Source organism: Artibeus jamaicensis, unplaced genomic scaffold, assembly GCF_021234435.1.
Source record: "Artibeus jamaicensis isolate MK-2021 breed Jamaican fruit bat unplaced genomic scaffold, CSHL_Jam_final contig_1157, whole genome shotgun sequence".
Classification (NCBI taxonomy): Eukaryota; Metazoa; Chordata; class Mammalia; order Chiroptera; family Phyllostomidae; genus Artibeus; species Artibeus jamaicensis.
Window position 1 is genome coordinate 1,865,676 of NW_026521226.1, and position 24,320 is coordinate 1,889,995.

At 37.0% G+C, this 24,320-nt stretch overlaps 1 protein-coding gene across 1 annotated transcript in view; it reads right to left on the bottom strand.

Annotated features, from left to right (window-relative positions):
* Positions 1-24,320, bottom strand: part of TAFA1 (TAFA chemokine like family member 1) — a 552,663-nt gene that overhangs the window by 158,645 nt on the left and 369,698 nt on the right. The gene's annotated exons all lie outside the window — the stretch shown is intronic.

A 24,320-nucleotide genomic window follows, 5' to 3' on the forward strand; every position in this document is an offset into this window, starting at 1 on the left:
TTTCAGTGTCTCTGGTTATATTTTGCTTGCTTTTTTTGTTGATTATGTTCTAGTTAAAGGTGAAATTATATGGTATTTATCCTTCACCACCTGGCTTATTTCACTTAGCATAATACTCTCCAGTTCCATCCATGCTGTTGCAAAGGGTAGGAGCTTTTTCTTTTTCTCTCTGCACCCTTAATTTTATCTGTGAACTTAGTTTCCCTTTGCCATGTAAGGTAATGACATATTTACAGGTTCTGGGGCTTAGGATGTGAACATCACTGAGGAGCCATTACTCTGATTATGACAGTGGCTAGCACAAGAGTTAACGGAAAATATTCTGCAGTTTCTTAAAATATGACTTTAGGAATCTTTACCTTTTGCCACAAAATATACAAGAACTATTTCACAGCCTTGCACCTTGCATGGAAAATAAAAAAGGAGATAGATATATCATGTACAACGGTCCCATAGTTGATATGTATCTGGCCCAAGAGTAGGCAGTGGTACATTAACCGTGAAGTTTAAGCTGTCAATCAGATCCATGCAAAAAAAAGACTTTTTGTTAAGGTGGTAAGAGCCGACTTTATATTAGTGGTGGATCAGCCATATTTTGACAGAATCCCTGATTAATTCCATATGTTAAAGAGACTTCTGCTTCAGACAGGACTAAAGTTGAATGGAGGTGTAGAAGCAGAAAATCAATGAAGACTGATCAAAGGGTGCCAAAATCTTAAATTAACAATTATGGGAGGATTATCGTCTTATCCATAATGCTATTGTGAGGTTTCTGCATCTGAACTAAGAACCATGCAATACCATTAACATGCCACCAAAGCTGTAATTCTGAATGTATACAGTTTATTTTAAAACAGAGACAGCATTCCTCTATCAGCAATGACTGCAGCTGAGGGCTGTGATGGCCGTAAGAAAGGGGACAGAGAATTGACAGACTTGAGGGATGGGGAATGAGGGCAATCAGGACAGAAATTGGGTCAGTCCAAGTTGTGGGGGAAAAGTGTTCATCTTTTTTTTAAATGAAGCCATATTCTGTAGTGTTTGAAAGAGTCCATCAGTTACCACCTGTGCATCCTTGAGCGGGTTACCTGACCTCTCTAAATATAGTTTTCTTGCCTGTAAAATGGAGATAATAAAAAAACTGTGGTAGGGCCTCTAATTTATTGAAATGTTAATGAGATAACTGATGTAAGTATCTTAGCATAAAATCTGAGATATGTTGTGTCCTCAGTAATTAATGGCTGTTTTTGGCATAATGACTTTGAATGTTATTATTAACTCAATTAAAAAATACAGATATTCAAGATTTAAAAATAAGACAAATTAAGATATAGAACTAGAATAATTTAATTTTTTGTATGAACAGTTCAAAATCCTATATGCAGAATTTATGTAAGTATAGAAAATGTCTGAAAATATACACACCTCTTAATTATATTTCTAGCAGAAGGATCCGAGACACATATGACTGACTTTCAGATTTATGACCATAGTAAGAAAAACAACTTTGTTGAAAAGTGGCTCCCTGAAAATATCACCAAAACTACCTGCAGATAAGATAATTTATTTAACAAGTGCCATAATGTTTCTTTAAGAACAACAATGAAATACAGAAGCCAACATGTAATGTATGTCTAGGCAACTTTGTGTAATATTTGAAGCTTTTGTAATCATATATTCTATCATCTTCCAAAGAAAAACCCTCTCCTCAATTTCAAAGATGTAAAATGTAAAATAAAATGGAGAATCTTATAACTCTTGGAGAACCTGAACAAATACATTTGAGAACTCAGAAGCTGGAGGAACACTTACATTTTCAGCAGGGACATAAGAATAACTGGTCAATCCTGCTTCAGGCTACCTTTTGCCACCAGACAAGAATCAGGATGCTTGAAAAGAATGCAGCTGCCAACAGCCACTTTCTAACCTGGTGTTCAGTCTCAGTAATGCATCTCTAGCCAATTGTATAGCAGATTGCAATTTTCTATGTGGTTGGCTTAGCAGAGACACTCACATTGACTAGTGTGGGGAGCTCTATCTTCACAGCAGAAGGGATGGAGATTGCCTAAAAGTAAATAAACCGTATCATAACTTTCAAAGGAATTAAATAAGAACAGTAAAATTAAACATTAAAATACTTTCAGGTTCTGTATCAGTCATGTTATCCATACTCCATTCATATATATTTCTCATTATCTTTCTAAGAACAACTAGACCTTTTCCACCTTTGCAATAATTAAAATGGTAAATATGTACATAATGGGCACTTCCTTTGCTTTGTGAAGATAAACAAGGTCCATTGAAGTCAGTTGCTGAAAAAATATTTTTGTCATATTGTGCCTTTTGAAGATTTACCTTCATTTAATTAAGCAAATCAGTATTTAATTCTTCTATGCCCTACACAGTTCTGGGAGACAATGAAGAAACAAATGTTATTGCTATAATTCTTATCTACTAAGAATTTACAGTATCATTGTGATGTCACCCTTAACTATTTTGCTACTGGTTTGCTAGCTTGGCCAAGGAGCTGAATTTTAAAATTTATTTAATTTTAAATAATAGATTTAAATACTCACAAATACCTCATGACTACCAATATGGACAGCTGATGTACAATATATCCAGTGGACAATCATTCAGTCTTTGCTTGAACAATGTGACAGGTAGCTCATTAGCTGACAGGCAGCCCATTCAAATTATTTTCTGTCTCTGGTTGTAAAAAAGATCTTCATTACATTGAACCAACATCTGTTTCCCTCTAACTTTTACTTATTTGGTCCAATTTCCCACAAGCACCACATGAAGCATGCTCAATCAATTTCATGCAATGGTGTCCCCTAATACCCTTTACCACATTCAGATCCTCAGGGTATTGTTTTTTGCTTGTTTGTTTGAGGCTAGAGTGGAGATGCATCATACTGGGAAGGTGATGATATATTGATGGTAATAGACATTGTTATGTACTAAACACTTACTATGAGAGCAATCTTATATACTAGGTTCCATTTATTAGCTCAATTTTTAGAAAAAGGAACTGAGATAAAGGAAAGTTGAGTGCATTGACCAAAGTCATGCTCCTTGGAAATGGTGAAACTGGAATTTAAGAATGTGTAGTTTGAATTCAAAGTTCATATATTTTAATATTAATTGCAGTATATACTTTTTAAAGATTTTATTTATTTATTTTTAGAGAGAGAGGAAGAGATGGAGAAAGAGAGGGAGAGAAACATCAATGTGTGAGAGATACAAAGATCAGTTGCCTCTTGCATGCTCCCAGCCAGGGACTTGGCCTGCAACTCATGCATGTGCCCTGACTGGGAATCAAATTGGTGACCTTTTGGAGGTGTGCAGGCCAGCACTCAATCCACTGAGCCACACCAGCCAGGGTACAAAGCACACTTTTAACCTCACTGCAATATGGCCTCTCAAGACCCAAGTTCTAGGAACAAAAAAAGCATTAAGAATTGTACTACATTGTTTGAAGGCTTGGAACTCAGAACTCATATTCAGTAAGAGAGGGTTTAAAAAGAAAGCATTATAGAGCTGGCTTGCAGGAACATTATATTCCCCAGAACCCTAGATTGATCACAAGTACCACTTCTTCGAATGGAACAGTGAAAGGAACTGGAAAAGGGCCCTTTGTCTAGGGTTTTCAAAGCAAAATACCTATAGAGGCCAGGTTGGTTATTTAAGTGTATCTATTCTCTCAAAATTGTTCTTGCCTATTTTTAAAATTATTTATTGATTTGAGAGAGGGAGAGAGAGGAATATCAATTTTTTTGTCTCAGTTATTTATGTATTTATTGATTAATTCCTGTGTTCCTGTGTTTTTTCTGACAGAATCAAACCTGCAATGTTAGTGTATCAAGACAATGTTCTAACCAACTGAGCTACCTGGCCAGGGCCCCCATTATTTTCTGGAAAGTTGCTGTACTTTCAGCTGACTTGTTTTTGATTTCTCACTTTTCATAGAGTTATGAGTACAATGAATGGTCCATAGCCTCTTGACTGTATTACAATTAGAAATGCCAAGTGAGCTTATGGTTATTGTCATTTGGCCCCTTTTTCTGGGTGACAATTGACAGAAAAAAAGACTGTGGCAACTGGAGGGCAGAGAGCCCTAAGGGCTGGTGGTACATCAGCATGAGGTTAGCAAACTGTACACACAGGACTCTTGTCCTGAGTTTTAAAGGAAAGTGTAAAATTCAGATGTTTTATGTGTAAATTTTCCATTTTTAAATATTGACAATTAATTTAATTAAAAAAAATTAGTCTGTTCTAAATGCACAGTGTTATCCTAGATTAGATCTTAGAATAGGCAAAGGATACTACTGAAAAAAAATTCAATAGAAGTCTGGAGATTAGTTTTTTAAAAAGTTTTTAAAAATGGCCAAAACCTGAGGGTCAGTTATTACATGTGTAGCCCATGGACTGTCAATATGTCATACCTAATCTAGTCCGAGACCACATTTAATGATGAAGAAGCTGAGGGCCAAAGGTTAAAAACACTTTGCTCAAAGTCATATGAATTAGTTGTCCTGTTTTGTCTAGAAATTCCATTTTGTACGGCTCAGGCCATGGATGATTCACTATAGAAATATAACAGACCTGTCTGTTTTTTAGTCCACAACTGACAAAAAGTAAGCTTTATAGATTTCACTTGTGAAGTTCATCACACATGGTAAGGTATGTGATCAAAATGTTGTGTCACTTTGCTATTAATGAAGATGCTTCCTCTTCTTGCCCACTGGCCTTCCTCTCCTGTACTCTATCTCAGGCTTGGTTTTTCTTTTTACTTCCTTTTCCTGAGTATTTACAGTTTTATTATATTGCTCCCTACCTCCTTGTAGCTGATGTTGCATGAAAAGCCATATTATGCAACAAATAGTAGCCATGAATACAAAGCAATGTATTTATGCACAAGCCTAGTTCAGAAAATCTGTTCTAGTAAAGCATCAACTTTTCAAATCATCAAGTAAGAATTACTACTAGAGTGTTCATGCCACACTGGTCACATCATATAGCTGTGCATCAGAGCATAAAATGATAAGGCACGGATCACCTATAAAAGATAAATAGGATGTGTGTGTCTTCACTTACAAAACAAAAAGATGCCAGCATGTAAGCCCATCTTGACAACGTGAGTCTTATGGGATGGAGATTTAAGAGAGGAGAGCTACAGACTTCCTGTTTGTCCAAAGAGGGACCAAAGTATTCAAGTGCATTGCATAAAGCAGGTGAGACTTAGAGCTAAGTAAAAAACAAGAGCCAGGGGTAAATGACTTAATTCCTGTGCTTTTCTCTCCACTGGCACAATGCAAGAGCTGAATTGTGTGAAGGCATGATCCTTGAGGGACAAAATCCTTGAATCCAGATTTTCCAAATGTGCCAGTTTGCAACCAAATCAATATGGCTAATGTGGCACTATATCTTATAGATTCTCCTTTACTTTGTGTCTGAGTAAGAACTGGTGAGATGAAACAAAGCATGAATGGGATTCTAAGACTGTCATTGTTGGAGGTGGCCAAAGACAAACATGGTTTCCTGATTGTCCTCACTCTTTCCAGTTCTGCGTCCAGAGATTCTTCCCAATTGCTGATCCTGCTGACTCCAGTGACAAGGCCCACCAGCAGACCCTGAGAGGCAGACTTCCCTGGGATTTTCTGTAGCGGGGGCAGCACCTTTCTACCCATCCCTCATGCAAGTGCCTCCAGTCCACCCTTAACAGAGTGAGGGCTATTCGTGACTTTTCCCAAATCTTCCAACTCCTTCAGACCTGCACATCTCCAGCTTCTCCCACAATTGTATAATCCTTATTCCTTAATACTCTTGGGAGTTCTTTCCACATTGAAATCTGCTTGACTTACTAAGCAATTCTCTGGGTAGGGTTACCCTTAATTTACCTTATCACAATAATCATTTTCATAGCTTATTAGCCCAGGACCCACCCTAGGCTCAAACTATTAGACTATTCAGGGAGCCATCTTTTAGCATCCTAGCTGACCCCTGTCATGAAGGAGCTTCTGCCCCACTTTACAGACACCTGGGAGTTGTGATGAGAAATACAGATGCCTTTGGTCTCTGGTCCAGAAATCTGGATTCAGCTGATCTGGAGCACAACCTGGACATCAGAATTTAAAAGCTCCTGTATGGCATTGGTGAGCAGCCAAGTGTGAGAATTCTTGCTCTATTGACACAAAGGTGAGCCATCCATTAAGAAGGAATAATGTCCTTCCAACTTACTAGCAAAATAGGACAGGTACCATATGCTCCAGCAAGGAATTCTTTCCCAGAATTTTAAAGTCAATGCTCCTGTTACATGGGGTTTTCCATGGTCATGCAGCAATGTCCTCATTTCTGCTCAGAGGTTAGTATACTGAGGCCAGAGAGGTTAAGTGGCTGCTCTAAGGCTACACAGCCTTATTAGAACACCCAGCACAGAGTTATTTCCACCACAAATAAGCAACCTCTTCATCAGTGCTTAATTATGTCTGGAAGAAATGTTCTTAACTTGTAATTGACTATTTTCTGAAGAGGTGTCCTGATGCTTTTCTGTTAAAAAAGGAGTTACATTTAATTTTTTATTAAATCATTTTTATTGTTATTCTATTACAGTTGTCCCACATTTTCCCCCTTTGCCTTCCTCTATCCAACTCCTCTCTCCAGCACAGTCAAGTCCCACATCATTGTCCATGTCCATGGGTCATTCATAAATGTTCTTTGTCTAGTACCTTTCCCTTCTTTCTACCATTATCCTCCTCCCCTTCCCCTCTGTTCACTTTCAGTCTGTTCCATTTTTACACGGTTTTATTTTGTTTATTAGTTTATTAGATTACATTCAATAAACAAACAGAAAGTGTCATTCTTGTTCTTGTTTTAAAGGAAGAGTTATGTAAATTCTACAACACAAAAGAAATACCTTGAGATCTTTTACAAATGCAGATCTTGGAAGACTGGTTCAGGAAATCTGGTGGGCCTAGAGATCATCCCAGTAATTCTGATGCAAATAGTCTAGGGGCCAGACTTTGAGAAAGTCTGCCCTACCACTTAATTCCTAACACTGCTGTAAAATACTTAAATAAACACAGCATCTAGTTTTCTTAATATATAACACAAGACTCAACATTTGTTTTTCCCAATTTGTGCAGAATAGTAAATTATCAGCTCTTCTACATCAAAGATTATATGCACAGCTTCTAAAGTAATGCTCTATCAAACAAAGTCAATTTAGTCACCAGATGAGTACATATAAATTCTTCCAAACTTTAGTGTTGCCATCTTGACTTTGGCCCACTGAAGTTTTAAAATATAGTTTGCTATTTATATACCAATATTTTTTGTATATGTGTTCAAGCTTAATGCAAAATTTGATGCAGATTTGTTGCTTAATTTACTCAGTCATTTTGAATGCCAAAACTACATAGTACACATGCTTACTCAACAGCATCTATGGACTGTTACAGTAAAGTCATCATTATTCACATGTATGCATTCTAGTCCACTCTCCTTGGCTGTCAGGTTACATCATTGTTGTGCAAACTGTTCTTGTTATATTAACAATGACTGGACTTTTTCCAGACACATTTCATGTTTACTGCCTGATCCATTACAAATTAAGGCTACCAAGCTTGTTCATAGAGAAATGTTAACTGTCATGCAAGAGTAGTGTTGTAACAGGGTGCAGCCAGAAGGGGGGCCCCAAAAAATTTGGAATGGGGTCCAGAGCTTAGGTGTCCAGGAAATATTAAGATGTCCTCACACCACCCCCCCCAGGGGGAAGGGACAAATGGAGCAGGGCCATTGAGAGCTGTTTTGCATAGCAACAGTCTAGCCTCTGGAATGGTCATTTAACATATCTATAAACTTTAACTGGTTTCATAGATAAGTTAAATAGCTGGGGCCAAGTTTTGAGCCAGAAATAAGGGAGTGGCTTATACCCAGGATGTAACTGGGGGCTGGTCCCCTGAGTTACAGCACCTGCGTGAGAATTTGGAGTTGACTGGCTCCAAGACATGGGGCCATACCTGCCCAGACTAACGATGGCAGCCCAGTAAACTTGTAATAATACAGAAATACTGGCAGGTGTAACTGATTGTAGGAGGAGTCAGAAATGGGGCTGCAAAGGAGGATAGGTGTCGAGATTTAAACCCAGACGCAGCAGCCACTGAAGGAGAGAGCCATGTGGTTTTGGCCAGAGTGCATACCCCTGCAGCCAGGTGAAAAAGAGAGCCACGTGGTTTCAGCAGAGTAAGGATCCCCTCTTGGCCAGGTAGAGAGGAGAGCCATGCTGTTTTGGAAGAATGCAGACCCCTGCAGCCAGGTGAAGAAGAAAGCCACACGCTTTTGGTCACAGTCCTGACCCCTGCAGCTTTGGTAGAAGAGGCCAACGTGGCTTTAGGATGCCCACTTTGGCCACGTAGCCTGGGAAGCAGGAGAGACTTTGACTGGAGTTGGTACAAAGAACTCTTTGCCAGTGGACTGTGAGAGGGTACCACATGGCTTTGGATTAATTGGAGATTCTGCCCAGACGGCAACACAGCTGACAACACAGCTGACGGTACCAGCAGCCTGGAAAAATGGACATGTGCTCTTTTCCTGATTTACAGTACCTGGAATTGGGACAGTGGGAGAAGGGAGAGCTGTGTGTGTGTATGTATATACCCTAAAGGACTTTGATATTTTAGCAGAGGTATTAGGCCTGAATAGAATTAAATAAACATTTCGTTTCCTTTTCACAAATCTCTGGCATTGAGAGATGTCTTTCCAATTGGTGGCCAACAGAAGAGCCCAGTAGATATTAGTATTCCGCCCTTGGGAGGGGCTCCTGTTGTTCCATAGCAGTTTTTGGCATCCCTAGGTGTGCCAAATATTGCCCCCCCCTTGGACCTCTGTTTGGTAACAGTGTGGTGTTGCACCATGGGGGCACATTTCCAACATGGGCCTGAAGAGGCCAGTGAGGTTTACTGCAAACAAGAGCAGAATCAAATACCCTAACTTCTGAGGCCTGGAGAGGACTTGGCCTCCATAGATGGAGAGTGAGAGAGCAGGAGAGACAAGAATGAATTCTGTAGCTGTGGTACCACTCAGGTCCCCCAATGAAAGGGTCAAGTGGTAGCTTGTATTTGTAGAATATGTTGAAGGGAGAAAAAACTTTTACAAATATATGACAGTGAGGATCATCCTTTCTGTAAAAGTGTGAGCACTAAGGATAATCCATATGGATATGCTGTATAAATAATAGCCATGACTCAAGAATTGGATACCTCAGTACAGGTGGTATGAGATGAGAGTAAGGTCCCAGAGCTCAGGAGAGAAAACAGGATGGACCAATGCAAAGACCTCCCTTGGGTAAGGGATTGCTCCAGTTCCCTCTTAGAAAGATCTAAAGGTTTTTACCAGAATTTGTTACATGTTTCCTATACCTTGATTATTTCTGTACATGGCTACTTAAAGTAAAATGTTTATAGTAATTTTGTTTATTTTTTTTTCTGAGCCTGAACTCAGAACTTAGGAAGTTACATTATACAGATCTTATGTGGTTACATCAATGTCATTAGCCCTCCAGCTGTCTTTACCAAGTACACGACTTTAGCCTAGCATGCTATAAAAATATACAAATATATAACTAAATAATGTAGATAATTTAATATTTATATTATATCACAATATAATATAAATATGAATTCTTATATATAATATACAGGGCCCAACATAAGTAATGCCTGATTGAGTATGGGTGGTAGGGTGATAATATGGGTGTAATAATTTATAGTTTTAACTTGAATATTTCACCTAAAATATCACATGGTGTGCTTGAGTGTGATATTGTTATGTTATAGAATCACATACATATAATTTTGGAATAAAAATTTTTGTAATAAAAAGGGGCATTATTTGTGCCAGACCCTGTGTGTTATATGTAATACACATTATTTATATTATATATTTTAATATACTATATAGTATATATAATATATACCACATAGTAGATATCATAAATACTATATATTTAATATATAGTATTTAATATATAGCATATCATATATACTATATATTCCAATATACTGTATGCTATATTTTAATATACAGTATATTAAAATGTACTTCATATAATAAATTATTTATAACATGATAAAATATGAGTATAATATGTACAATAAAATGAATATGAATAATACCTATATAAATATATTCTTTAAAATAAAAATATAGGTTTTATTGTTTCTCATGGCAGAAAAAATGTCAGAAAACTAGTATAGCTCATTTAAGACTATAGAATAACTGTAGTCAGAAAATTTGAACATGCACAAATTAGTTTGTGGCTTCAAATCTCTACAAGCTCTTTGGCATTTAATTATATAATACATATCAAGTGCTATGTGCAGCAATGGTCAAAATGAGAAATCATTCTCAATTAACTTTTGTGTTGTCTTTTTAACAATCATAATTTAAAGACTCTATCCAAGTAATGTCCCTTGGAGATATTGACTGTGGTGGTGAAGATTCTGGGGCTCAGAGGACAATGCCAAGTAAACATTTGTTGCTGAATACTGATATACAAAGATTAATTTCATTTTAGTGGGCCACCCATTGCTCTAGAACTTTTAAAAGTACTTTCTAGTACTTTTAAATATTTTAGTTTCTCAGTTAGAGAGATCTGATTTGTGTGCAACAAATAAGGACCCAGAGAAACTGTGTAAAAAGAACAGCAATTAAACAGCCAGTCATTCCTTCTAGGAGAATTCTAAACAGAATTTTAGTTGGCTGGTAGAGTTATGTAAGTCAAGAAGATTCTCTCCTGCCAGTTTTTCTCATGTTGTCTCTAAGAAAGGAAATGTACCTTTCATTATTAAGTGTCCTCAGTAGTCTCTGACTCACCCTTTCCTATCTCCCCATGAGTTGCTACAAATTTCCAACAGATACTGTTAGTTTTCCTGAATCTTCATTAAAAAAATTTGTTACTGTCTGGTAAACACAACACCTTTTTTTGTTTGTTTGTTTTGTTTTTCTAGCTATAAGAGTACTTTCCAGGCAAGAGCAAAAACTTGAAAGAGATGATATCTCTATGCTTTAACAAAATGATTGAACATGATCTCCTGGGTCTCCCTGCTAAGCTTAAATCACTCTACTGTTCATGTCAATGTATTGCTGATTTCTCAAGTTCTCTGACTTTTTACACCTTGACTGCTCTTCATTTCTCTTCTATTTTCCTCAATTCAGAGGAATCTTCACTGTAAAATAGTAGCTCTCTCTCTATATTCTTACTGATCTATAATGGAGGGAGCAGTGATGAGAGCCACGCAGGCCCTGGATTCAGATTTCTTCTTCTATCTGTCCCTGATTGCCCAATTTCTGTCAATTTTCTGTGGCCTGATGCCTTGATGACAGGTCTGTGGAAATTTAGCAGGAGATACAGTATCTCAAGGAATCCTCAGTTTGTCTGATCCAAAATGTGGGTTGTTCCAGACCTTGGATGTAGACTGTCAGTGAAGATTAACATTTTATTAGACTCCATGTGACACCAATCTTCTGAGTTCCAAATATGGATGAACACTTCATTTCACTTTTTTAATTTTAAGAATGGAAAAGTTTATCACTATTTTAGTCAGTGGTTCAGAACATAAGTTTTGCTCTTGAATTGCCTATGTTACCCTCACCTCCCTATATCTCAGTTTACAAATCTGTGAAATAGTTATAACAAAAGAACCTAAATCAGAGATATTTGAAGATTAAATAGAAATAATGACACAAAACACATAGCAGAATGCCTGCTAGCTAAAGGCTGTGTTGATACTTATTTTTGCCTTCTTCCATGTCTATGATATTAGCTAGGGTAGACTTGACTAAAACTTAGAAACACAGAGAGGCAAAGTGACCTAGCTCATGTCACATAGCTAGTTCGGGGCAAAGTCAGGGCTAGAATGAAGGTTATTTGAGATGCTTGAATTTGACCATTTGTAGTAAAATGACAATTCTTATGCTAATGGATCAGATCTGAAAAGTATGTGACATTCAACCTGGCTCACACACATACTTGTACTCAGGAATTCCTTGGAAAGATTATGATCCAAGAAGTTTTGTTGAATAGACATAGCATACAGAGACAGGTAGACTTGGATTTATATTTTACTACCACAAATTCATGCCTTAAGCCAGAGTTTCCTAAATTTTGTCAGGTCATGTGGCATCCTTAGTATCTTAGTATTTTCTTCACAGTGTGTGCTAGGCCCAAAGAGTACTTAACCTTTCCATTTATGAAGTAGTTAGTACAAATAACAATGGATAACTATGTTCTAATAGCTTATCAACCATTTGAAAATATATGTAGTCTGAAAGATAATATAGTATAAAATGTCATATTTTATATATAATAAAATAATATTTTACAGATTTATGTATATTTAAATATATGACTATGTAAATGTATATTAATGAAAATATGTAGATACCATACAATATTTTTAAATAATACTGCTGCACAAATTTTTAGACATTGCTATCAGATTAGCCACTATCACTCTTATTTCTTGTTCCACATTGTTTTTCTCATGGGACATGCTTTTAATCTTAGCAAATGCTAAAAACCTAGCTAAATAAAGATAATACATCCTCAAAAATATGTAGCAAAATTTACAAAAAAGTATATACTTTGAAATTGAACTACCTTGAGCTAGCAGTTGGCTTAGTATTCAAGAGATGTTGAGTATTATTGTATCTTCCTAGAAATTTAAAATATCCTGTAAGACTCTGTAAGATTACCATAATGTGCAGGGCTACCTCAGGACACAGTTTGAGAACCATAGCTTTAAGCACTCTTAGCCTCATTATTTTTACCTACAAATGTGGGGAGACTACTATATATATAGTGTTTGTGAGGATAAAATTAAACAGTGAAATTGCCGAGCACAGAAATCAGTGGGACTCAACCTTTAGTGTGTGAGCATAAGAATACATGAGTTCTGTTTTTAATGTGAATTACTGGTTCCCTGTCCTCACAAACTGTTTTGTTAGGCTGGGAATTACCCCCGAGTCTCACTAGGGGATTTATATTTGGTGGTCTGAAGACTACACTTGCAGAAAAACTGCTTCAAATGTAAGATTTATTTATTAGGGATGCATGAAAATGCCAGCAATTTAGAGAAGAGAGTTAAGTTATGACATTTTCTTATTAATGGGTAATGAGAAAGCTCAAAATGACTCCAGAGTCTTGCTGAGTAAATTTCTTCCATGCTGTTCCCTAGGTGATCAGTTTATAGATTCTCTCACCCACTGCTGCATGGGCCAACTGACAGCACTTTGTTAAAATCACTAACCTATAGGAAATTTGATCCATGGATAAAGAAAGCTCTTGAAAGCAAAAAAGGTACTTGAAGTGTTTAAAGAATCTATTAAATCTTAAAGGCTGAACCCCAAAACGTGCAATTATTGTTTTTAAATTCTCCACAGATTACAAGGTAGGGGTGAACTCATACTGTACAGGCTAGATTAGGCTTTCATGATGCAGAACATACTAAGCACAAGGGAAGTAGACTTTGCCCCTTGAAGGATATTTGCCTACAGAATAATGCCAATGAGGGGAATACTATCAGATCATGTAAAGTTGAGGGTTTTATTTCCCAAAGAACTGAGAAATGATTAGAGAAGCACTCTGGGGATTTTTCCTTTAGATTAAATATTTGAATTGTAATTGCTGAGACAATCACATTCAGCTCAAAAATTACTTTCCTACCTCAAGCATACTGAGAATAAAAGACGCTTCTAGTACCACAATTAAGACATGAAAATCTTATTTTCTACAGGATTTATATAGTTAGAAAAAGAGAAAATATTCGAATGGTACTTAATGTTTTAGCTGAGTTTAACTAACTCCATCTTGCTTCAGCAAAACAAGAATGAACAAGTTCACAGCCTTTGGAGCTAATTAAAGACCCTGTACCAAGCTCTCAGCAGTTCCCAGCAGGATCAGAAAAGAGAAACAAACAAAAACCAACAGGGTAACCACTCTGTTGTCCTGCATAGAGGTGGCAAACCTTATTATTTATTTCTAACATCTTTTTTTAAAAAAATTCTTATTTATTCTATTATAGTTGTCCCAATTTTCCCCCCTTTGCCCTCCTCCGTTCAGTCCACACCCCACTCCCACAATCCATCTTCACCCCATTGTCCATATTCGTGGGTTATTCATTCATACATGGTTCTATTTTGCTCATTAGTTTATTTTTTTCACTAGATTCCTTTTATAAGTGAGATCATATGGTATTTGTCTTTCACTAGCTTATTTCACTTAGTAAAAGAGTCTCCAGTTCCATCCATTCTGTTGCAAAAAGTAAGAATTTCTTCTTCTTTCTTTCTGCTATGTTGTATTCCTTTGTGTAAATGTACCAGTTTTTAATGTATTCATCTACCGATGGGCACTTAGGCTATTTCCAACACTTGGCTATGATAAATTGTGCTGCTATGAACATAACGGTTGTATACGTTCTTTTTTTAAAAGATTTTATTTATTTATCTTTAGAGGGCAAGGGGGAAGGAGAGAAACATCAATGTATGGTTGCCTTTCATGCATCCCCTGCTGAGAACTGGCCTGCAGGGAACCGGCCTGCAACCCAGGCATGTGCCCTGACTGGGAATCGAACAGCAATTGTGTGGTTCACAGGCCCACGGTCAATCATATGAGCTACACTAGCCAGAGCTTGTATATATTCTTTCGAATTAGTGTTTCAGGATTCTTAGAGTATATTCCCAGCAATGGAATTGTGAGGTCAAAAGACAATTCCATTTTTAATTTTTTCAGGAAATTCCATACTATTTTCTATAGTGGTTGTAGTAGTCTGTATTCCCACAAATAGTGTATCTTCTTATGTTCACTTCCAAAATGGCCCAGATCTCAAATTCTGCTGACATATTATTACCAAGGACTTGGAAGCCAGAGGCAGCATTATTTTGTGGGTTTATTCTCTTTATTTTATTTTTGCCAGGATCAGTTGTCATTTCTTTGCCCCTCCCCTCCAGCTTTCAAAAGAATTAATAAAAAGGGTAGAGACTTTCCATTCTTCCATAGCTGAGCTAGTCTCCAAGTTTAACCAGCCTTAGGAGAAGGTGGTAACAAGTTAATAATGCATTTTCTTTAGCAAAAGTTTCTCTGAAATGTGCCCTCATTCAACTTTTAGCTCCCAGTGCTGTTCATTCCCAAACTATCTTTGGACTTAAGGCACTTTTATCAAGAATAAGCTTTCATTTCATGTCTTCTTCTTGCCCCTGTTAAGCTCCAGCTGAAGCAAATAATCAAAATTTCTTGATGTTACACTCTGGTCTCCCATTTCTGGACCCTTACCTCTGTGACCCCTTCTACTCTGAAAGACTATGCCCCTCTTTCCCAACTTCTGTATGTTAATGTATTATTCATTATTTGCTCCTTCTTCCAGGAAGGCTTTCTTGACTCTAAGCACCACTGCTGAAGAAGTCTGTTTTCTTTGATTTGGACCCACAGCACTAATATCAATGTACCCATTACTTTCCTACTAATATTATGAAAGTGTGGGTATAGGTAACATTTATGTTTTCTCCTTTAGGTTATAACATTTCAAAAGATTTATTTCACTTTGCATCCTGTGTTTAATTAGTTTCACTTAACATGTAGCAAAGGAGGGACTATTTTTCTCCACACAATCCCAGCCCATTCACATAAAAAAGCAAGAAGCCATTGATATATATCACATTGACCACATTCCCCAAGGTAATCATCAGAGTCACTTTCCTGGGTTTCATGTAGCCCCTCTCAGATGGAAGTGGCAGGTAGTAAGAAGATGTCCTCTTTTAGTCCCTGAAATCTTGGATATTTAAGTTCAAAGAGTACATTAGTTTTTTTTTCTTGTACCATGAGAAACATGTAACAGGTGATATGCAGTAATATCTTATAATTCTATATTACCTATTAATGTAGAATATGTAATTTGCATGCACATCAAAAAACAGTGGCTTGTTTTCAAGGCTTTAAACACAATATTTTCATACTGGTTTTTAAAAGTCACTTAAGCCTGATGCCTTATTTTGTTGGTGTGTGAAAACAAACTCATGAGATATGACAGAAATTAGAATAAAAGAGATAAGAAACTTTTCAATAGAACAAATAGTACTGTCCATATTAGGAGAGATTTCTGGGAGCTGGCTTACAGCAGAATTTTGTGAACTGGCTATAAACCTATTGGTAAATTGATAGATCCATGGTGGAAATATTTACACCATAGAAATTGGCAAACACTACAAGTCAAAGCCTTTTTTTGAGAGATAGTTTACCAATACACCACTGAATAGAGGTGATAACAGTCATAGTTTGCAAGGAAAAAAAGTAGACATATCATTATTATTGATGTTTTGTTTCCTCAAAAATCTTCATTAGGAACAATATTGGCAACTACGTATTCAAAAGCACTGACAGTTTTTAAGCAGAACTCTACATACTGCACAAGTCTGATTATGATTAGAACAAGAGAAGTATAAGTCAGAGCTCTGCCAAATTAAAGCATCAAAAATCTTTAAATAAAATACCTCTTTCATACATAAAATTCATACTTTCTTCTTATAGTATATATAATACATTCAAAGAATGAATAAACCTTAAACTTACTTTTTTCTCTCAAATTTCATTGGCCATTATCATTCACATTGTCATAATCATCTCTAAGCAGTAATCATGGCATATAATGAGCCCCTATTTCTAATAATACACTTCTCTCTATCTTCATGACTAAATGTTCTGTGGTAAAATGCTATAAAATGATAAAATAACTTTAATTATAATAGAAAAATTCTGTTATACTTTGTAGACAAATACAGTTTTTTTTTAAAATGCTATGATCAGTAGAATCCAACTCCATGTCTTTGACAGTGAGAAAAAAAAAAAGATTATTTTGGTGTATTTAATCAATGTTGTGATTCTTTCCACACCTGCTGCTCTCCAAAAATTCACACTCTTCTCCATACTTCCCATCACACTGACTTGGGTCTTGACCATATGGACTGTGGGTAGAACCTATAGTATGTCTCTTCTAAGTCCAGATGCTCAAGAGCCATGTATTTCTCCTCTGTTCCAGACCCTGTCTCAGAAAACTATGCCCTAGGACACCTTCACACTTAAACCTAAGTCCTGCAAAAAGAAACATGCACAGACTTGAATTCAGCCTATGGTCTGGATCTGAACTCAGACAAGCCTAGCTGAGATCAGCCAAACTCTAGGCAACTCACCCACCTGCAAGTGAACAATAACTATTTATTTTTACTCCATGAATTTTTAAGTATAACTTGTTATGCAGCAGTATGCTAGCAGTAGCTGATTAATATAGTTATCAGACATTAAGCAGCAGGAAAAATATTTAAACCTTTCTTTATGACAGTTTATATAAATCAGCCTTGTACAGATTTTGGAATGAGGAAGAAAAGTTTTGAATCCTGGCTTAATTATTTACAACCCCTCTAGCCTCCACTTGTCATTTATTTAAAAAAAAGGACAATAATATGTTTTTCACAAGTTTCTGGTGAGGATGAACTGAGAATCACCACACAATGACCAATTACCAAGAGTTTGACCTAGAATCTTGCACATAATAAAAGATAAAAATGGAGAGCTATAAGCATTATTTTAATTAAATATCATCTATTCAACATTTATGATTGACAAAAGCACTAATACTAACTGAAATATGAGCAAATGAAAATATATATTTTGGATTACAGTCAGAAATTTCTAATAAAGTCACTGGCATGGCAACATATCCAATACTGACCTTAGAATTGCTCTGGAATTAAACAGAGGTTTGGAACAGAAACTTATTTTGAATACCATGAAGCAGTGACCAAAAAATATCATGTAAAATTTGATGGATGAGTTCTATTACAAAAGTAAAAATTAAGGCATGGCCTTATCCAAGTGTTGCTAGGCACTAATATTCACAACAGGTAGCCCAGCGCTCACCAGGGAGGAGAGTTTTCAACACAAACTTGTACAACAAAAACAAATACTCACAGCATTAAATGAACTCCAAGCCAACGAACCTTAAACTTTGTACTTGAACTTAGGTTAATTTGACAGAAATCCCCCATGTGATTAGAAAAACTCAACTGTGTGGTCTTCAGTGAATTAATGAAATTGCTGGGACTCATCTCAGGCATCCCCTAATACTCTTTTATAGCTGGATGATAAAAAAATAGGTAAATAGTAAAAAAAAAAAAGTAAAGTTTAGGTGGATAGAGACTTTACTTCACACAGTGGCAATTATCCTTGGAAGCCACAATGTCCCTACCCCTATGTCTCCCAGATGCGATTTCATGATTAAATTCAAAAGTTAGTACTTCAACTATTCTATGCTGTCAAACACTAGAGGGTATACAATTGCCCAAAAAGCTTACTTAAAATGCATATTATCTCCAGCAGTCAGATCTCCTGACTCAGTGGTCTGGAGTTCAGTGGTCTAGAGTGATGACTGTACCAGGTGATTGTCAAGCAGATCATTTTCAGGACCATACTTTGAAGAATATTAAAATAAGCTTGATGGGAAGTCAGAGACTGGTGATCTGTGGGCCAAAGATGTGTTTTCTCTGGCTCAGAGATTTGTTTTATTTGGTGATTGCCAGAAGGTATGAAATTTCATATAAACCTATTTCTTAAAAAATAAGGAGATATGGCTATTCCCAAGCGATGTTTCTGCAGGACAAAAAATATACTAGGAATGAGTATTATGGCAAGAAGATCAGGTAGGAGAATCTTGAAAGAATAAAAATGAGAGATCAGAGGTGATATCCTGGCAGAGCTGGGTGTCAAAGCTAAGACCTTCAGGCTGAAAGCTCAGACCACATAGGATTATAATAACCATGGTGAACATTTAAAATATCCATTCAATAAGCTAGACCTTTTGTTGGATGTTTTATACATATATTTTCTAATCCTAACACTTACCCTGAAAAGTAGATATTATGTTCTTTAAGATTAGAAAGCCAGTGATCAGAAAGATTAAGTGGTTTTTTTAAGATCATACACCAAGAAAATGGTGATGCTGGGCTTCGAGCCCAAGTCTGCCTGGCTCCAATGCTCCCCTTTATCAATGATCTTTTGCAACTCAGTATATTAAGGAAAAAGAGAAGCAAAGAACAAATGTTGAAACAGTAGGCTGTGATCCAAGAATTGCAAAGAAGTTTTACCAATTAAAATTTGATAAAGCAACTAAAATATTTTCTATAAGTAAACCTTTCATGTTGTCAGCAATATATCATCTGACTTTCTTCCTTTATAAGGACATTTTTATTTGAGCAAATAATTCAAAGACAACTTGGTGTTTGTTTTGGCTATTAGTACCATCCATTATTATCATGTAATTTTTAGTATTAATGGATTTTTTTCAAGATTGGAATATGATTATGTATCTTCTAACAACATTGTATGTGTTTGTGAAATCATGTCTTAAATTTTGAAGAATTTCCTCCAACAAAAAAAAAGATCAAATTGTGCCCATGAACTATTGGAATGGCCTGGAAATTTCACTTATTCAGCATCTAAATTCCATCCTAATGTAACTGTTTCAAAACTAAATTGTACACAAAATTCTATATAAGATTACATGTACTAAACATAGGTATGGATAAGTTGGTCTGTTTGAATAATCAATTTATAGTTTGCCATATTTTAGAGTTAGAAATGGGCAATGGCATCATGAAAAAACTCACAGAGTGGAGGTCAAAATAACTGGAAGGAAAAGTGATTATCTTCTTTTTATGCCATTATAAATAAGAGGATTAGAAATAACTTTCACAGTTTTTTCAGCTCCAAAACTCCTATTAATTTATAATAATCATTAGCTTATCCTATGAGGAGAAAGAAATATTACTCTGAACTCTTTTGTAAATAGAAAGCATGTAATTAAAGCCTTCAAGCAAATGCCCTTCTCATAAAACTTGTGAATAACTGGTATGTTTACCCCCTTTTTAATTTTATTTTTTACTTACAGTTTATACTCAATGGGCCAGCTATGGCTGATGAAACTTGATTAAAAATGATCAGGGGTATCTTTAAATCAAAGCACTTAATTGCTGGCATTCAGTTTTCCAACCTCTCATTTCCTCAGGTGGTTCAGCTATGGTATCATCGTCCTCCATTGATACAGGTCCCTTAGGTAGGTTATCGTCCTTGTAGAGCTGAGTATCTCATTGAACTTGCATTCAGCATATAACATGTATGACATAGGGCATGAATAAGAAGACATATAAGGGTCAAATAGTGGGATTTTAGAGTTAATTTCTTTCTATAACAAGACACAAAAGTGTGGTATATGATCTAGTAGTATTGGTATTGATACCAGTGGCTTGGCTGGTGGGAGCAAAGAGGCAATCCTGAGCAGGGGCAGGATTGCATTGCCTGGATAACCAAGCTAGTGAAGCACATGCCTACAGATTATACAGTGCAGGAGGAAGAAGTCATTACACTGAGTCTGCTTGAGGCTAGTGAGAGTGACTGACAGAGGGACAAGCCCTCCTACTCCCTTCTGGTCCTAAGGGGCACAGCTACACATGTACTATAAAGGTCAACATGGCAGCAGGGGAAGGTGCTGACCTGTCACACTAGCCACGGAAAAGAACAGAATTGACTAGGAGTACTAAACCTTACCAGAGTGCACAAAAGTTTGGGCTAGAAGATTAAAATGGAGGGAAGGGAAAATATACCCTTTTTTCCCTCTGAGATCCACTAATGCAGATGTGCAGGCTAGAGCCTTTGCAGGATCAGCTACATCCTGGAAATTGTATGGCAATGGCAATGTGGCCCCACTCATGGACTCTGGGAAAAAGCCTGAAGCTGGAGAGCCATCTGCTTAACAGCTTTGGGCTCCAAAAATATATATAAGGATGAAGAAGGAATTCTGGGCACTGTTTCTGATTCTGGCGATGATTGGGTTTCATCTGTGTTTTGTGGAAGAGTTTGCCCTGGAATCGGGGTGTTCTCCATCCTCTTCAATTGTGCAAACTTTTAATAAAGACCCCTTTCCTTCCCCACCAACCTTTGTCTTCAGAATTTACCTGTAGGTGGTGGCAGGCAGCCAAACCTCACTTTTGTTTGGTAACAGTATCACTTGAGAAGTTATTAAAATTCAGAATCTTATTTAAAAAGGTTACACTGTGTTGTACAGATGAAACCAATATGCTATTGTATGTCAACTACATATTAATTAAAAATGAGAAAAAATACAGAATCTTAACCCCCATCCCAGAACTACTGAGTAAGAGGTTCTGATTCTAATGAGATTCTAATAATATCACCAGGTGATTTGTATACAGGTTAAAGTTTGAGAACTGCTGAGAGTCTATTCTAATTTATAAAATGTTTAAGTAATTTGTCCTGTATAGAGTCACTTGAAAGATTGAGCTTTTATAATAATCATTAACTTTTTTCTGTTTAAGGAGTTTCTGTAAGATGTTCCAAAGCTGTCTCACAAATACAACAAATGCAACAAAGAAATAAGTGAAATTTATCACGTCAGCAGTGCACCAAAACCTACCTAGTGGTATCAGTGTTTTCCATTCCTATCTTGAAGAATCAAAGGAGAAAAACATACAAGTGGCCTTACTTTTACAAACTTCCTAATTACCTCTTATAAGACAAGTAATTTTTTCTTCAGGTTATCACAAACAATATTTTTCTGCAACAGAGGTGAGTAGAGTCCTAGTGACCAACTCACCCATAACTAAAAAATGAAGTCTGCTATCCTCCAAGTATCCATTCATTTATTTATTCAATACATGTTTTCTGAGTACCTATTATATGCTTGAATATTTATTTTTATTTTAATTGTTGTTCAAGTACAGTTTTCTGATGGGATGGGGGTAAAATGTAAAAAGCTGAACATTTTTTATTGTGTTAAATTTCACACATTCAGCCACTTTATTGTTCAATCAGTGGCATTCAGCAGTTGTGCAACCAACACTATGATCTTCCTCAAGAGCAACTTCCCAATTCACAAAACAAAAAACCCTGTACCCTTTATGCCACTCTGTTTCTCTTCCCCTTCTGGTACCCCTATAATTTGGATGTTGGAGCGTTTATAGATGTCCTGGAGGTTCCTTAGCCTCTCCTCATTTTTTCAAATTCTTGTTTCTTCATATTTTTCGGTTTGGTCATTTTTTTCTTCCTTCTGGTCCACTCCCTTGATTTGAGTCCCAGTTTCCTTTCCATCATTATTGGTTTCCTGTGCATTTCCCTTCATTTCAATTAGTTTAGCCTTCATTTGTTCCTCTAATTTGTGACTAAAATCAACCAGCTCTGTGAGCATCCTGATCACCAGTGTTTTGAACTGTGCATCTGATAGGTTGGCAATTTCTTGTTCACTTAGATTTATTGGCTCTGGTGCTTTGAGTTCTCCTTGACCCATGTTTTGGTCTGTTCATGCCTGTTACATATGAAGAGAGGAGCCTTAGTTTTTCACCAGGGCGGGGCCACCCAGGTTGCTGGGTTGTGATGCTGTATGTGGGGGTGGGGTCAGAGATGGACAATGTTGGTCCCCTCTGCTGCTTCTGGCTGCTGGGGCCTGCGTGGTCTGTCTCACCGCTTGCTCCTTTGCCTGGTTTATCTGCGTGCGAATGTGTGACTGTGACTACCCTGCCACCTTGGACCCTCAGTGGGTCCGCCCATTGCTACTCCACACCTGGGATCCACCCAGGGCTTCCTGCATGCCTAGGTCGGTTTGGTGGACCTTTCTTGCCCGACCCCACTCAGCTGCTGGCTCTGCCCCTCTTACTGGTCTGGCTGAACAGTGTGTTGTTGTTGGACTTCAGTATAGTTCAATTTTCTGTGGTTTGGCTGTGTTTTTGTGGTTAAAACATTGCTGTTTTTAAACTTGGTTGTGCAAGAAGGTGCAGTGTTTCCACCTACACCTCCATCTTGGCCGAAGTCTCCTATTCTGAGTACTTTCTATAAATGTAATACCATATGTGGCCTTTGTGTTTAGCTTCTCTCACTTAGCATAATGTTTTTTTTCTAGTATGTTCCTTGTAGCATGTGTTAGCCTTTTATTTTTTGGGGTTGAATAATATTTCATTGTATGAATATATTCACTTTTGTTATACACTTATCAGTTGATGAGTATTTGGGTCGCTTGCATTTTTTGGCTATTGTGAATTGTGCTATTAATGTTCTGTTCAAGTTTTTATCTAAGCACCTGTTGAAAATTCTTTTGGATATGGAACCATTTTTGGAACTAACTGTGAGAAACATACAGATGAAATTCCCTTTCTTCAAAGAGTTAAATCTAGTAAGGAAAACATATTTAACTATTATAAACAGAAAATGTCAGAATAAAACTGTCATTAAAATTGTACTGTCTTAGACTAAGACCATTAGGTAGTTTTTCAGTTAAATATCTCAGAGCCAAAATATCTCCGAAGTTAACTTAAACAAATGAACAATCAAAACAAGGTAGGTAGGCTTAGAATTTAGTTACACTTGATTCCAATCCCAGTTGTGTTGCCTTAAGTAATTTACTTATTTTTTTCAAGTTTTAATCTCCTATTATAAAAATGGGAATAATGATAATATATCTTGTTTCATAGGATTGTTTGGGAAATTAAATGTGACAAAGCATTGTAAGAGCTCAGTGAGTGTACATTATTATTATAGGCATTTGAAAGCAAAATGAGGTATAAACAAGGTAAAGCAAAAACATATGAAGGAGACCTGGTGTATTTCTCTCTCCAGAGTCCTTTCCTTACTTGATTACTATAGTTCTCTTTTCAGAAAGTAATGCACTGTATGAGATTGGGTCAGGCTGGCCTCACTTTCCAGTCACAGGGATGGGTACCAATGTCAGCTTAATCAGTCTGAGGACTCTATCATGGAATCAAAATGATTGCTTCAGGGAAAGGCATGTGACCCAAAACAACCAGAGTCTAAGGTGAGATTTTTTTCTTATAAGAATGCTGGCTGAGACTTCCGCCAAGATGGAGGTTTAAGGTGGATGTGCCTGCCTCCTCACACAACCAAGTTTAGGGACAACTAAATATTAGCATCAGAAAACACAACCAGAACACGGAAAACTGAACTTTTCGGAAGTCCGCTAACAACAAATTCTTCGGCCCGACTGGTAAGGGGAGAAACCTGCGTTGGGTGAGGAGTGACAAAGGAGTCGACCCGGGCGCGGAATCCAGACGCGCGAATCCAGTCGCACGGGTTCCAAACCCAGGATTGGACCTAGTGAGCAACCGAGCGGCCCACCGGGTGAGCGACTACGGAGGAGTCAGTGGGGAGGCGGTGGCAGCGAGTTGACTGAGGTTGCTTGGTTGCACGC